The following is an 11,647-nucleotide window of genomic DNA, read 5'->3' as shown; positions in this document are numbered from 1 at the left end:
TTGGCAATCCAATTCTTCATTTAATCAAAAGAATCCTTCTGTCTCAAGATTATCTTGGTACGATTCACAGTAACCTTGAATTCTCATGAAGTCCTAACTATAGAAAACTTGGAAAATCCGCAACTCTTGCGCTCAACAAGACTTCTTCAATTCAGTTGGATAAGTACTCAATTTTTCATTGTATTGATGTAAACAAAAATGCCATCCTAGCCATTCCATGTAATCTTCCAATCTTGATAAATTCCAACCTCCATAAATCTCTCATTTATGAGCTTCCTAAAATGTTCCAGCATAGCGAGCCTTCGCTCTAGCGTTGCAGTTTCCGTCCTCTCGTACATAATCCACTGAATTTATTCTGGCAGATCCCAAGCCATCTTGAAATTTTTTGAATAATTTATTGGAACATCAAGACTTCATTTTGTAATATATTATTGAAATTTGGGTGTAGAATAGACTGAGTGTTTTTTTTTCTCATGCATTAATCCAAAATTCCAAGGTTCTAAATTCCAAGGTCCAAGATTCAAAATTAGGCTCCGATACCACTTGTGAGGGCCATACCCAAACTCGACCCTACTCACCTCCCTCAGTCCTCCAGACCGTTCCAGGGAATGACGTAGATCTATCTGTAGGTATCCCTCCCACTTGGGACTGACACTCAGACAGGACTCTGGTCTATCTCAAATGCCAACCCAATGTGAGGGCCATACCCAGACTTGACCCTACTGAGCTCCGTCAATCCTCCAGACCGTTCCAAGGAATGACGTAGATCTATCTGCAGGTATCCCTCCCACTTGGGACTGACACTCAGACAGGACTCCGGCCTATCTTGATTGCCAACCCAAGGGGGTACATCCCTTCATTCAATGATCCTATCCATTTCTCATAATCAATCTGTCCTTGACAGCTTTCTGCACCCAAAATCGTGGTCCTCAGTCTTGATTTCTCTTGATCTTTTAACTTGAGGATCTGCTCTTGCTTTCTTGTTCTCCCTTGGTTCATGGTGATAACCCCTTTTTCCTGACAAGTAGACACGGTAGTTATCACTTTCCCCTAAGAAGAGGGATCTTACAATCCTACCTGGTCTTGCTCGTCCCCAATTACCCATTTTTATCCCACGTAGTCCTAGCGTTTAACATAAAAATTTTAAATCAACATCCAACCATCTGACCATCCGGATCCGCCCACCCACCGAACCATTTCATGAAAATCCCTTCCCGAGGTAGTACTTAACTGCTACAAAATCAAGAAGACAGTAGTCTATCAGATATCATCAAACAACAAGCAGCATACAATCTGTTGCATACCCTCGTTCAGGGAAATTCATCTGGTTGTTCCCACCAGATCTTTATTTAGAAACTTTTAATTCATTTCCTTTCCTTTATCTGCTATAATTAGCTTGTAACTAGTTTCCTAACTAATCATGCAACACATTTAGTTTCAACCAATTCATCTTATCTCCCCATTCAGGCCAAGATAATCGGTTATAAGCTATCAAAATGGAAACACCTTCACAATATTCCCAAAATTAAGTGTTTGGGAAAGGCTCATCATGTAATTTAATCATTCCTTCTTAAGCATTTTATTTCGAGAGGTATAGCACCATCTGGTGATAGATGCATAGGATAGCCCCTATATTCCTAGCCTTTCCAGTTCCTTTTTAAGCAACCAAGTCGAAAAGATTTCCTTAATTAAATTCACATCATCCTCCCTGAGTATAACCTTCTCATCCAACTATTGGCATCAAGACATACCCGGATTATGGCCGATTTCCAATAAGATACCGCGGGTACTTTACTCGTCCGAGCAAAAATAAAACAAACCCATTCATCCCTTATCCCTCGGGCATGAATGACCTAGGTATAACAACTTGCCGGTTATACTGCCCTAGCCGAAAAGGGCCAATCTCTGACACTTTCTCCAAGAGAATCCTCTCAATGGGCCGGCCTTTCAATCAAATTGACCCCAAGAAGATCCATCTTGGTTCCCGGTCATTTCCAGACAATCTTTAAAACTCCTAGTTTAATCTATGTTTTGCAATGGGCTATCTCTATCACCTCTCGAGATTTCTTTTTAACTCCTAATTGGTAATTTCCAGGTTCATCCATTTATCAACCTTAATTCTTAATTTCATTTATTATCTACTAGCCAAGTTTATTTAGAAAATACAAGCGAGTTTTTGCCATAGGCATTTGATGGTTAATGTCTCTTCGGAAATGCCAAGTTTTTAAGTTCAATCCCCGTTTTGTCGATTCCCAGGTTTTTACAATCCTTTGCCATCCATGGGGCATCTCCATGGAAGCTTGTAGAGTTTTCGGTTCAAACAACACGGATATCAATTCCGCGAAGTTATCCCCTATCTCCCCCATCCCGTATTTGCAAACAAACTTGAAATTGAAAACTTTAGAAATACTCTTCAATACTAAAAATTGAACTACTTCTATAGAGATTAGACAACTACTCTTTTCTTATGGTACCTAGCTTTCCATTTTAGGAAGCTAGAAGGTCATCCTATAATTTATGAGTTTTCGAGCTTTCCATTAAAGCTTAAACCTGAAATACAAGGTAGTCACTAAAGCTTACACTTAAGTGCAAAGTTACCATTAATGCTTAGATTAAAAGTGCAAATCTACCTTTGAAGCTTAACTTTATGATACATAGATGCTCTTATCACTTTGACCCTAATTGCGAGGTTTCCATTAAAGCTTAAAACCTAAAAATGCAAGGTAATCACTAAAGTTTACATCTAAGTGCAAAGTTACCATTAAAGCTTAGCTTACGAGTACAAATATACCTTTGAAGCTCAACTTTATGATGCGTAGATACTCTTATCACTTAACCCTAATTGCAAGGTTTCCATTAAAGCTTAAAACCTAAAAATGCAAGGTAATCACTAAAGCTTACATCTAAGTGCAAAGTCACCATTAAATCTTAGCTTACGAGTGCAAATCTACCTTTGAAGCTTAAGTTTATGATGCGTAGATACTCTTATCACTTAACCCTAATTGCAAGTTTTCCATTAAAGCTTAAAACGAGGGGATGATGACCATCGCATTGAGCTCCGTCTTGGAAGCTCACCACCTAACAAGCCTCCTTATCGAGTCTCACAAGCTCAACAAGAGGAGATCATGAGGCAAGTACAAGAGCTGGTAGACAAAGGGATGGTGAGGCCTAGTTCATCTCCCTTTTATTCTCGAGTCCTTTTAGTGTAAAAGAAAGATGGTACATTCCGTATGTGTGTGGACTATCGAGCACTAAACCATATCACTATCAAAAACAGATTTCCCGTACCTCGGGTAGAAGATCTGTTTGATAAGCTACAAGGCTCGACCTACTTCAGTAGGATTGAACTTAAGAGTGGCTATCATCAAATAAGGATAGTGGATGAAGATATCTTAAAGACCGCGTTTCGCACAACGTTTGGTCTTTATGAATATCTAGTCATGCCTTTTGGCTTGACTAATGCACCAGCTACATTCAATCGTTTGATGGAGAAAATTTTTAGACCATACCGCAAATTCACTGGAGTGTTCTTTGATGATATCATCATCTAATCCAAGTCTTTGGAGGAACATAAGCAACATCTCCAAGTGATTTTTCAAGCATTGAGGGAGAACAAGCTTTTTCTCAACCAAAAGAAAAGCAAATTCTTCCTTCAAGAGATTCAATACCTAGGTCATATTATCTCTAAAGATGGTATCCAAATGGATCCATCAAAGTTAGAGGTAATAAAAGAATGGCCTAACCCAAGAAATCTACATGAGCTAAGAAGCTTTGTTGGTATGTGTGCATACTATAGACGCTTCATAGCAAAATTCTCTCAAGTAGCAGGACCACTACACGACTTAACTAAGAAGAACGTTAAGTTTGTATGGATTGCTAAGAAGCAAAATGCTTTTGAAAAGCTCAAAGAGAAGCTTACTTCCCAACCAGTCCTCGTGCTTCCGGATCTCTCAAAGCCATTTCAGGTCCAATGTGATGCTTGTGGTGATTGCCTTGGAGCAGTTTTGCTTCAAGAAGGGCATGCCATAGCATATGAGATCCGAAGGCTCAATATTGATGAACGAGTCTTGGGCATTTATGAGAAAGAGCTTTTAGCTGTTCTACATGGCCTAGACACATGGAAGCACTACCTATTGGAGATTCCATTTATCCTACGAACTGACCACCAAAGTCTCAAGTATTTCATGACGCAAACCAAGCTTTCCGACAAACAAATGAGGTTGGGAAATTTTCTTTCACTATTTAATTTCCATATTGCTCACATAGCTGGTAAGCACAATCAAGTGGCCGATGCACTTTCACGACGACCCAAAGTTAATGCGGTGTCTATAGCTACTCACAATGATCTATCCTCTATGATAGATGAGTATGCTAATGACCCTGACTTTAGAGACATAATGTCAGCCCTTGCTTTGGGGAAGAAAGAGAAACCATTCACCTTGCAGGATGGTTATCTTCTCCACAGCAATAGGCTATGTGTTACCCATTCCCTTCGTGAGAAAGTTATGTATGAATCCCATGCTCCTCCATATGCGGGGCATAGAGGTATTCAACCTACTCTCCGAGGAGTAGAGACGTACTTCTATTGGCCTACCATGAAAGTGGACATACAAGAGTATGTTTCAAAATGTGTAGTATGCCAAAAGACCAAGTATGATAGAGGGAAGCAACCTGGATTACTCCAGCCATTGCCTATCCCAAATTCACCATGGGAGAGTATATCCATGGATTTCATCTTTGGATTACCCAAGTGTATCCATGGGAATACATGAATATGTACAATAGTTGATAGGTTTAGCAAGCAAGCACATTTTATTCTTGTCAAAAAGACTATTAAGGCACATCAAATGGAAACTCTCTTCATATCTCAGATTTTCAAACACCATGGATTACCCACATCCATCGTGTCAGATAGAGATCCTAGAATGACCAGTAATTTTTGGAAAGGTCTCTTTGAAAATCTAGGAACAAGATTGAATTTCTCTTCGGCCTATCACCCACAAACGGATGGCCAAAGTGAGATAGCCAATCTTACGATACTCGATCTACTGAAGTAGATCAACGCTCACAATGGGAAAAGTACTTACCTCTTGTAGAGTATACCTACAATAATACTATACATACTTCTACGGGAAAATCACCTTTTGAGATCATTGAGGGAAGACCTAAAAGTCCCTTGCTACTCAAGGTACATGGGAAGATCTTCGCCGCCGATGAGTATAGCCGTGATCTACAAGAATCTTTTCAAAAGATTAAGGAGGCTATATCCATCTCTCAACAAAGGCAAAAAGTTGATGCTGATAAGCACAGAAGAGCCTTAATGTTCAAAGAAAATGATTGGGTCTTACTCAAGTTTCCTAAGGCTCGATTAAGGCAAACGACGGGCAAAAATCCTACGGGCCATCAAAAGTATTATGCTAAACTAGCAAAAAGATACTATGGTCCTTTCCAAATCTTGAAGCCCATCAATGAGACGGCTTATCAACTCAAGTTTCCCAACCATTGGCTCATACACAATGCCTTTCATGTAAGCCTACTTAAGACCTACAAAGGAGAGCCACCAACTGAGCCAATTATTGAAGACCCTCCCGAAGTTGAAGACCAAGAAGAGGTGCTACAACCCGAAGTTGTTCTTCGGGATGAAGACAAGATACTATGACATGGTAAGATTATCCGACGGTATCTTATTAAGTTCAAAAATTATCCTTTTAAAGATGTTAGATGGATGCAAGGAATATAGCTTAAGGATAGTATGAACCTTGTCAATGCTTACAATGCTACATTAGAGTAAGCAAATGTAAAAATTTCTTTTAAATGACTCATGTTTTTGTCTTATAAGACTAGTCCTCTTTTTAATTGTGCACAAATTTAACTAGTATACATGCTTAGAATCATGTTTGTGATGACGACGTCTCTCAAACACCAAGTAGAATTTGTCACTCTACTTTGGAAGAATGAAATGGACTAAAGAGCAGACATGCTTGTGGCAGCTATGTCTCCCAAGCACCAAATGGATTAGTCATCCATCTTGGAAAGATGTCGTAGGGTAAAAAGGGATCCTCTACCCGCTAAGTAAAATTGACTAATGACTAAGGCTTTATCTCTTCAACCTCATAGTCGAGGACGACTATGATTTCAAGAGAGAGGTAATGTTATAAAATCTAATATCTAATATCTAACCAACCCAAATGATTTTCTCATATTAAATTGATCACTTAATGTGGTCTACGGGAACAAGTGTTAAGATATAGACATGTGCTTATAGATCTATCTCAACACGGGGCCAATGGTAAAGGGGCCCAAATGAGAGATGGTCTATCAAAGAGCAAGGCTAACAAATGGAGCATAAGACCTTAGGGTTTGCTTCATTGAAGACCTCCAATAATGTGTGTAAAAGGCCTTTGACCTTAGGTTAGCTAGGGTTGAGCTTGAGGCGTGGGAACCCGACCCAGCTCGAGGTGCTTGTCCTGCTTGATGACTAAGGTGCTTGAGGTGCTTGATGATTGAGGTTCTTGACATGCTTGAGATGCTAGGGTTGCACTTGAGGTGAGAACCCAACCCAAGCTTAAAGTGCTTATGAGCCAAGCTTGTGGTGGGAACTGGGCATATGCATGAGGGGCTTGAGGAGTCAAAAAGTCAAAGATTCAATCCCTACAATGAGGGGGCAAGCCCTACATGAGGGGGGATGAGAGAGAACACCCACACACTCACACAAGGCATGCATGGTACAAAGAAAGCAAAAGGGACACTTGTCAAGTTCCTCCTCATGTTGCCCTCATGGTGTGCCTGAAGCCTATTGGTTGGCCACCCAAGGGGTCCAATAATAATTTAGGATATTTAATTAATTTATTTGGCATTTATCTAGTCTCTCTCTCAAAGGGGAAAGGGGGACACTTGTCTCAAGGCTACTCTTGCTGCTTGTAAGGCCTCCTTCTTGTGATTGGCTATGCCTGGAGGGGTCCAATGAGCTTCAAGCATAAGCTACAAGGGGGGGTCGACCCAAGCAAGCTAGGGGGTTGCTTAGGGGGTATACTCACCCACACACACTCACAAACACTCTCATTGTGTGCTATGCAAAGTGCAAGAGCTCCCTCTCCTTCCCCAAGCAAGTAGAGGTTGAGAGCCTACACCAACACTCTTGGATATGGAGTGCAAATCCAACCAAGATCCATGCTTCAATGCTTAAGCTTGCCATCTCCTTCTTCTTCATTACTATGCTATTATGTATGCTAGCAACAAGAGTTATGATAAGTGAGGAACTAATTCTTTCTCCGACGAAATGTTTCTTCTTCCTCTCCCCTACCCTCATTCCCTGCTAGCTCTCTCCACCTTCGAAGGTGTTTGAGGTCTTGGGACTGAGGCTTGGGATAGTTAAATCTTTCTTCAAGTTTATGTTATGTTTGTGATGCATGAAGCTTTTCATCTTCATTGCATCACCTAGGTCACAAGGACCACAAAGATTGTATTGTAACAAGTCTCTCTTAATGGGAGAAATCATAATACAAATGCCTATTGGAGGGGGGACCGGCTCCACATAAATCCGGTCCTCAACTGTTGTCATGTTCTCTAAATTCTCTCTCTTGCAAAAGTATTGTTCATGCCAAGTTAACTAATTTCTATGATTATGTTGCTATCTTCAATTATGTTCACCCGCTATGCTCACAAAGTCATTTCTCAAAAGTACTCTCATTAATTTCCGCTACTCTCGAATTAAATAGTCCAATTTCATTACATACGGCACTATGCACCACCGATGACAATGGAACAACAAATTGCTCGCTTCTGTCAAACGCTTAACAAACTTTTAAGTACACGCTTAAAAGCTATGAGGCCCACATCAATTCAAGATGCCCTTCTCAGAGCTAAACCTCTTGCGGCTAAAGGAAACCCCCCTCCAAGGAACTATCCTAACTACAACAACTTCAGAGGAAGGGCGAGGGAAAACTTCAACCAAGGAAATCAACAAAGGGTAGTAGCAGCTGTAGCAAATATAGAGCAGACTTTTCCAAATATCAAATGCTATGGATGCAATCAAATGGATCACTACAGGAGCAGATGTCCTGAGGAAAAAAACCCCATAGTGGCTGCTAGGACCATTCCTCAGTCTTAGACAAGCGAAGGAAATAATCAAAGAGGAGAAAGAAATAGAGGATGAGGCAAAGGAAGAGGTAGAGGAGCTAGAGCCTATGCTGCAATGGTAGAGCCAACCCTGATGAATGAAGAAGATGAACGAGCTACTCTTTTTGCCACCATTGATAACCCGCAGCTCGACAACAGTATGCAGTCATCCAAACCACTGCAAATAAACAAGGTGAACAATTTGAATTACTAATAGATTGTGGAAGTACACACTCTTTTCTCTCCCCTAAATTCTTAAGGAAGCTCAGGTTAAACCAATACCCGACCAAGAAATTAGTAGTAGAACTAGCAACTGGGAAAGAGGTTCTATCTCAATTTATGGCTTGGGAAGTAGAATTCGAACTAGGAGGAACCCTTACTTCATCTTACTCTCAGACCCTACCAGTAGGAATCTATGACGGTATCCTAGAAAATGGATTGGTTAATAAAAAATCAAGCCCACATTCATTGTGCTCAAGGGAATCTATCCTGCAAAAATCACTAGGTGAATAAACATTAGTACAAGGATCCAATGGGAAGCCTAAGGCTCATTTAGTTAAGGCTAGTTGACTCTTGAAAGGGTTACGCAAGGGACGACAGATCTTTGTAGTAAAACTTAAATAAGACTGATGATTCAAAGGACAACCCACCTCCAGAATGGCTTACAGAATTTTTGGATATATTTCGAGAAGATCCTCTCAAATTTACCTCCCCCAAGGGATATAGATCATGAAATAGAAACCTTTCCAGGTAGTGAACAAGTTTCAAAAAGACCCTACAAAATGTCACTCCCTGAAGCTATTGAATTGAAAGAACAACTTTTTCAACTTATTGAACAAGGATTCATACGACCTAGCATTTCACCCTAGGGAGCCCCTATTCTATTTCAAAATAAGAATGATGGATCTTTACGTCTTTGCATCGATTATAGAGGACTTAACCAGGTATCTGTAAAGAATAAGTATCCTATTCCTCGCATCGATGAATTACTTAATAGATTACATGGAGCCAAGGTATTCACAAAACTTGATCTCAGAACAGGCTACCATCAAATCCGGATTAAATAAGCAGATATTTATAAAACCGCATTCAACACTCGATATGGACATTATGAGTTCATAGTGATGCCTTTTGGTCTTACAAATGCTCCGGGTACTTTTAATCGACTCATACAAGATATATTCAAAGAATATCTGGATGATTTTGTATTGGTATTTTTCGATGATCTATTGGTATACTCCAAAGATGAAAAAGAGCATGAAGGCCATGTATGTAAAGTACTTCGTCTTCTACGCCACATCAGTTGTATGCTAAGATGAGAAAATGTGTGTTCTTTACTCTTGAAGTTAGCTATCTCAGATTTATTGTAAACCCATAAGGAATCTCTGTAGACCCTACAAAGATTAAGGACATAATAGATTGGCCACAACCCAAGTCTGTCAGTGAGATTCGAGGATTCCTGGGCATTATAGGATGATATAGAATCTTTGTCAAAGATTATGCACTCATTGCCGCACCCTTGACTCAGCTACTTAAAAGGAAAGCCAAACTTACTTGGCAAAAATAGCAGGAGGACTGTTTCCTCAAGTTAAAACAACATCTCACATCAGCCCCTGTACTCAGACTCCCTGACTTCACTCAAGATTTTGAAGTAGTAACCGGCGATGCAAATGGCCTTGCTATAGGAGGAGTCTTAAACCAAGAAGGCCGACCAGTAGCCTTCACCTCTCAAAAATTCAAAATTCATGAGCTAAATTATCCAACTCATGATCTGGAACTCTTAGCCGCCATCCATGCTTTCAAGCTTTGGAGGCACTATCTTCTAGGGGGGAAGTTTCAGTTAATGACTGATCATGAAAGTTTGAAGTGGATTTTCTCTCAAGAAACCCTCAACATGAGGCAATGAAGATGGATTGAACTCTTACAAGAGTATGATTTTGAAATAAAGTATAAACCAGGTAAGGAGAATGTGGTTGTTGCTGATGCCCTTAGCTGCAAGGTTTTTCTTGGGGCCATTTCCATTGTCAACAACCCAATTCTAGACAAGGTGAAGGAAGCGTCCCTAGAAGATGAGGTTTATTTAAAATTCCTACAGGTTAACCATCAAAAGGACCTAAAGGAGAAAGAGAAGGACATAATCAAGCATTATTCACTTGAAGATGGGCTTCTCTATTACAAGCCCCGACTTTCCATTCCTAGGAGTTCAACCTTGAAGGATTTAATCCTTTATGAAGGACACAACGCTCCAGCCAGCCGAACATCCCCGAGCTATGAAAAGACCCTTAATTCCATAAGGAAAAGCTATTTTTGGACAGATATGAAAGGAGATATACTTCGCTACATCAAACAATGCCTTTCCTGTCAAAGGATTAGGGCTGAACTCGTAATGATGCCAGGAAAACTTCAACCCCTTGATATTCCTCAAATGAAGTGGGAACTCATTAGCATGGATTTTGTAACAGGCCTTCCTACCATTCAAGGAGGTTACGATTCCATTATGGTAGTAGTGGACATGCTGACCAAGGTATCTCATTTGATGCCTGTGAAAACAACTTATACTGCACCGACATAAACCGTCTTTTTGTGAAAGAGATCTTTAGATTACACGGACTTCCAAAAAGAATAGTCAGTGACAGAGATGCAAAGTTTACTTCAAAATTTTGGAAAGATTAATTTGAAGCCTTAAGTACCTAGCCATGTTTTAGTTCAGCCTATCATCCTCAGACTGACGTCAGACAGAAAGAGTGAATTAGGTTATTGAAGACATCCTTAGAGCTTACTATAGGAGAGAACCCCGGAAATGGATACATCCTTTAGTGGAATTCGCCTATAATTATTCATTCCATAAAAGCATCGGGATTTCTCCTTTTAATGCACTTTATGGGCATGAATGTATATCATCCCTAAACTTTGTTGACCCCACTACAAGAGTAGAAGCTTCAAAACAAATGCTGGAAGAGATGGACGCCCAAACTAGGGCCATCCGATAGGAAATTCAAGCTGCTAAGGATAGCCAAAAACATTATGCTGATCAAAAACGGCTTGACCGGCTTTTCAAATAAGGGGATAAAGTATTCCATTGAGTCCGGCCAAAGAGAAGCAATCTATCTTTGGGAAAATTCAAAAAACTTAGCCCCAGGTATTCTGGACCTTATGAAGTGATAAACAAATTAAAGCTGCCTGAACACCTCAAGGTTCATAATGTATTCCATATCAGTCTTCTAAAGTCTTATATCCCAAACCCCAATCACGCTCTAGACAACGAACAGATTGTGATGCAAAAACAAGGAATTCTTGAACTCCAACCAGATTGTATTCTTGATACTAAGGAAAGAAGTCTACAAAACAGAGTAATCAAAGAGCATCTAGTAAAATGGAAGGACTATCCCACTGAAGGCGCCACATGGGAGGACGAAGTATCACTTCTCCAAGACTTTCCCAATTTCGGTTGAGATGAGGACATCTCAATTCCTTAAGCTGGGGTGATTGTAAGGTTTCCAGTTTCTAAAACCTTAGAAATTGTATAAAG

The sequence above is a fragment of the Adiantum capillus-veneris genome, chromosome 23 (genome assembly GCF_014529385.1).
Source record: "Adiantum capillus-veneris isolate H3 chromosome 23, ASM1452938v2, whole genome shotgun sequence".
Classification (NCBI taxonomy): Eukaryota; Viridiplantae; Streptophyta; class Polypodiopsida; order Polypodiales; family Pteridaceae; genus Adiantum; species Adiantum capillus-veneris.
The sequence above is the reverse complement of the archived record's forward strand: the minus strand, read 5'-3'. Positions refer to the sequence as shown.